Source organism: Ovis canadensis, chromosome 17 (assembly GCF_042477335.2).
Source record: "Ovis canadensis isolate MfBH-ARS-UI-01 breed Bighorn chromosome 17, ARS-UI_OviCan_v2, whole genome shotgun sequence".
Classification (NCBI taxonomy): domain Eukaryota; kingdom Metazoa; phylum Chordata; class Mammalia; order Artiodactyla; family Bovidae; genus Ovis; species Ovis canadensis.
In genome coordinates, this window is record NC_091261.1 from 34,318,003 (window position 1) to 34,324,002 (window position 6,000).

The window sequence follows — 6,000 nt, forward strand, 5'->3', positions numbered from 1 at the left end:
CTTATCAATAATTACCTTAAACGTAAATGGGTTGAACGCCCCAACCAAAAGACAAAGACTGGCCGAATGGATACAAAAACAAGACCCCTCTATATGCTGCTTACAAGAGACCCACCTCAAAACAAGGGACACATACAGACTGAAAGTGAAGGGCTGGAAAAAGATATACCACGCGAATAGAGACCAAAAGAAAGCAGGAGTGGCAATACTCATATCCGATAAAATAGACTTTAAAACAAAGGCTGTGAAAAGAGACAAAGAAGGCCACTACATAATGATCAAAGGAACAATCCAAGAAGAAGATATAACAATTATAAATATATATGCACCCAATATAGGAGCACCACAATATGTAAGACAAATGCTAACAAGTATGAAAGGGGAAATCAACAATAACACAATAATAGTGGGAGACTTTAATACCCCACTCACACCTATGGACAGATCAACTAAACAGAAAATTAACAAAGAAACGCAAACTTTAAATGATACATTAGATCAGTTAGACCTAATTGATATCTATAGGACATTTCACCCCAAAACAACGAATTTCACCTTTTTTTCAAGTGCTCATGGAACCTTCTCCAGGATAGATCACATCCTGGGCCATAAATCTAAACCTGATAAATTCAAGAAAATCGAAATCATTCCAAGCATCTTTTCTGACCATAATGCATTAAGATTAGATCTCAATTACAGGAGAAAAACTATTAAAAATGCCAACATATGGAGGTTGAACAACACACTTCTGAATAACCAACAAATCACAGAAGAAATCAAAAAAGAAATCAAAATATGCATAGAAACTAATGAAAATGAAAACACAACAACCCAAAACCTGTGGGACACTATAAAAGCAGTGCTAAGAGGAAAGTTCATAGCAATACAGGCATACCTCAAGAAACAAGAAAAAAGTCAAATAAATAACCTAACTCTACAACTAAAGCAACTAGAAAAGGAAGAGTTGGAGAACCCCAGAGTTAGTAGAAGGAAAGAAATCTTAAAAATTAGGGCAGAAATAAGTGCAAAAGAAACAAAAGAGACCATAGCAAAAATCAACAAAGCCAAAAGCTGGTTCTTTGAAAGGATAAATAAAATTGACAAAACATTAGCCAGACTCATCAAGAAGCAAAGAGAGAAAAATCAAATCAATAAAATTAGAAATGAAAATGGAGAGATCACAACAGACAACACAGAAATACAAAGGATCATAAGAGACTACTATCAGCAGTTGTATGCCAATAAAATGGACAACGTGGAAGAAATGGACAAATTCTTAGAAAAGTACAATTTTCCAAAACTGAACCAGGAAGAAATAGAAAATCTTAACAGACCCATCACAAGCACGGAAATTGATACTGTAATCAGAAATCTTCCAGCAAACAAAAGCCCAGGTCCAGATGGCTTCACAGCTGAATTCTACCAAAAATTTCGAGAAGAGCTAACACCTATCCTCCTCAAACTCTTCCAGAAAATTGCAGAGGAAGGTAAACTTCCAAACTCATTCTATGAGGCCACCATCACCCTAATACCAAAACCTGACAAAGATGTCACAAAAAAAGAAAACTACAGGCCAATATCTCTGATGAACATAGATGCAAAAATCCTCAACAAAATTCTAGCAATCAGAATCCAACAACACATTAAAAAGATCATACACCATGACCAAGTGGGCTTTATCCCAGGGATGCAAGGATTCTTCAATATCCGCAAATCAATCAATGTAATTCACCACATTAACAAATTGAAAAATAAAAACCATATGATTATCTCAATAGATGCAGAGAAGGCCTTTGACAAAATTCAACATCCATTTATGATAAAAACTCTCCAGAAAGCAGGAATAGAAGGAACATACCTCAACATAATAAAAGCTATCTATGACAAACCCACAGCAAACATTATCCTCAATGGTGAAAAACTGAAAGCCTTTCCCCTAAAGTCAGGAACAAGACAAGGGTGTCCACTTTCACCGCTACTATTCAACATAGTTCTGGAAGTTTTGGCCACAGCAATCAGAGCAGAAAAAGAAATAAAAGGAATCCAAATTGGAAAAGAAGAAGTAAAACTCTCACTGTTTGCAGATGACATGATCCTCTACATCGAAAACCCTAAAGACTCCACCAGAAAATTACTAGAGCTAATCAATGAATATAGTAAAGTTGCAGGATATAAAATCAACACACAGAAATCCCTTGCATTCCTATACACGAATAATGAGAAAGTAGAAAAAGAAATTAAGGAAACAATTCCATTCACCATTGCAACGAAAAGAATAAAATACTTAGGAATATATCTACCTAAAGAAACTAAAGACCTATATATAGAAAACTATAAAACACTGATGAAAGAAATCAAAGAGGACACTAATAGATGGAGAAATATACCATGTTCATGGATTGGAAGAATCAATATAGTGAAAATGAGTATACTACCCAAAGCAATTTACAAATTCAATGCAATCCCTATCAAGCTACCAGCCACATTTTTCACAGAACTAGAACAAATAATTTCAAGATTTGTATGGAAATACAAAAAACCTCGAATAGCCAAAGCAATCTTGAGAAAGAAGAATGGAACTGGAGGAATCAACTTGCCTGACTTCAGGCTCTACTACAAAGCCACAGTCATCAAGACAGTATGGTACTGGCACAAAGACAGACATATAGATCAATGGAACAAAATAGAAAGCCCAGAGATAAATCCACACACATATGGACACCTTATCTTTGACAAAGGAGGCAAGAATATACAATGGAGTAAAGACAACCTCTTTAACAAGTGGTGCTGGGAAAACTGGTCAACCACTTGTAAAAGAATGAAACTAGATCACTTTCTAACACCGTACACAAAAATAAACTCACAATGGATTAAAGATCTAAATGTAAGATCAGAAACTATAAAACTCCTAGAGGAGAACATAGGCAAAACACTCTCAGACATAAATCACAGCAGGATCCTCTATGATCCACCTCCCAGAATTCTGGAAATAAAAGCAAAAATAAACAAATGGGATCTAATTAAAATTAAAAGCTTCTGCACAACAAAGGAAACTATAAGCAAGGTGAAAAGACAGCCTTCTGAATGGGAGAAAATAATAGCAAATGAAGCAACTGACAAACAACTAATCTCAAAAATATACAAGCAACCCATGCAGCTCAATTCCAGAAAAATAAACGACCCAATCAAAAAATGGGCCAAAGAACTAAATAGACATTTCTCCAAAGAAGACATACGGATGGCTAACAAACACATGAAAAGATGCTCAACATCACTCATTATTAGAGAAATGCAAATCAAAACCACAATGAGGTACCACTTCACACCAGTCAGAATGGCTGTGATCCAAAAATCTGCAAGCAATAAATGCTGGAGAGGGTGTGGAGAAAAGGGAACCCTCCTACACTGTTGGTGGGAATGCAAACTAGTACAGCCACTATGGAGAACAGTGTGGAGATTCCTTAAAAAATTGCAAATAGAACTACCTTATGACCCAGCAATCCCACTGCTGGGCATACACACCGAGGAAACCAGAATTGAAAGAGACACATGTACCCCAATGTTCATCGCAGCACTGTTTATAATAGCCAGGACATGGAAACAACCTAGATGTCCATCAGCAGATGAATGGATAAGCAAGCTGTGGTACATATACACAATGGAGTATTACTCAGCAGTTAAAAAGAATTCATTTGAATCAGTTCTGATGAGATGGATGAAACTGGAGCCGATTATACAGAGTGAAGTAAGCCAGAAAGAAAAACACCAATACAGTATACTAACACATATATGTGGAATTTAGAAAGATGGCAATGACGACCCTGTATGCAAGACAGGGAAAGAGACACAGATGTGTATAACGGACTTTTGGACTCAGAGGGAGAGGGAGAGGGTGGGATGATTTGGGAGAATGACATTCTAACATGTATACTATCATGTGAATTGAATCGCCAGTCTATGTCTGATGCAGGATGCAGCATGCTTGGGGCTGGTGCATGGGGATGACCCAGAAAGATGTTATGGGGAGGGAGGTGGGTGGGGGGTTCATGTTTGGGAATGCATGTAAGAATTAAAGATTTTAAAATTTAAAAAATAAAAAACTAAAATTTAAAAAAAAAAAAAAAGAAAGAAACCTAATATGTGTGGAGTAGTTACTGTATGCAACACAAAGTACTGGTGATGTGTATGAATTATATCATTCAATATTCTTATCAAAACTTTGAGTTAAATATTATATTACCTCCATTCTTCAGATGAGAAAAATAATGTTGAGGAAATTTGATAAAATCATATGGCTTAGAAAAGAATATATACTTAAATGTCTAAACCCTCCTAGGCAGGCTTTGTGCTAGCATATGACTAGTGATGACTTTGTTAAAAAAAAAAAAAAAAAAAAAAAACTAGAAAATAATTAGAATTAGGGGAAAAAATACACTCAATCTGGCAGACTAATTGGAAAATGTACCCCTGCTTGCTGGAAAAATTAATTAGTTAAAATGTCATTTCTTCCTCTAAAATGACAGTACATTCTGGGCTGGATTTTAGCCCTGTTGGCCAGAGGCCCTTGTTGTGGACACAATCTGTACAACTGTTCACGGAAAAAGTCTCTTCAACTTATTAAGGGGTCTCTTCAATTTAGTGTAGCCGGTGTCTCATTTTTGTCAATTGTGTCTACTGTTCAGATTAAGACACACACTGGCAGATGGATTACCAGAATATGTTTGCTTGAGAGACTGAGTAACTTTCTGGAGAGAGAAAAAAAAATCATCCAAAGAGACACAGACTGAATTGTAAAACGTATACCCCAGTTACTGGTAACAAATACTTGGTGATCTGGGGAAAGGAAAATTCATGCACTTATTCCCTAAATTATTCATATTTTCATTTATTGAGTAATAATTGCATTCCAATAACATTTAACTGTAACTGTTGTTGTTCAGTCTGTAAGTTATATCTGACTATTTGTGACCCCCTGGACTGTAGCACTGTAGACTTCCCTGGCCTTCACTATCTCCCAGAGTTTGCTCAAATTCATGTCCATTGAGTCATGACATCTCATCCTCTGCCACCCTCTTCTCTTCTTGCCTTCAATCTTTCCCAGCATCAGAGTCTTTTCCAATGAGTCAGCTCTTCATATCAAGTGTCCAAAGTATTGGAGCTTCAGCTTCAGCATCAGTCCTTCCAGTGAATATTCAAGGTTGATTTCCTTTAGGAGTGACTGGTTTGATCTCCTTGCTATCCAAGGGACTCTCAAGTCTTCTGTAACATCACAGTTCAAAAGCATCGATTCTTAGCTTTACCAGTTAATAATTGTTTGAGCTTTCATAGTTTCTTAACTTTTCTCAGCCTCAGTTTGCTCATCCATGAAATTATAATAATAAAGCCACCTAAATCATAGTATTTGTATGAATATTAATTTATCATACCTGAAGCATAATAATCACCATACTAATTTTTTAAGTTCAGTTCAGTTCAGTTCAGTTGCTCAGTCATGTCTGACTCTTTGCGACTCTATGAATCGCAGCACGCCAGGCCTCCCTGTCCATCACCAACTCCTGGAGTTCACTCAGACTCACGTCCATCGAGTCAGTGATGCCATCCAGCCATCTCATCCTCTGTCGTCCCCTTCTCCTCCCAACCCCAATCCCTCCCAGCATCAAAGTCTTTTCCAATGAGTCAACTCTGCATGAGGTGGCCAAAGTACTGGAGTTTCAGCTTTAGCGTCATTCCTTCCAAAGAAATTCCAGGGCTGATCTCCTTCAGAATGGACTGGTTGGATCTCCTTGCAGTCCAAGGGACTCTCAAGAGTCTTCTCCAACACCACAATTCAAAAGCATCAATTCTTTGGCACTCAGCCTTCTTCACAGTCCAACTCTCACATCCATACATGACTACTGGAAAAACCATAGCATTGACTAGACAGACCTTAGTCGGCAAGGTAATGTCTCTGTTTTTGAATATGCTATCTAGGTTGGTCATAACTTTTCTTCCAAGGAGTAA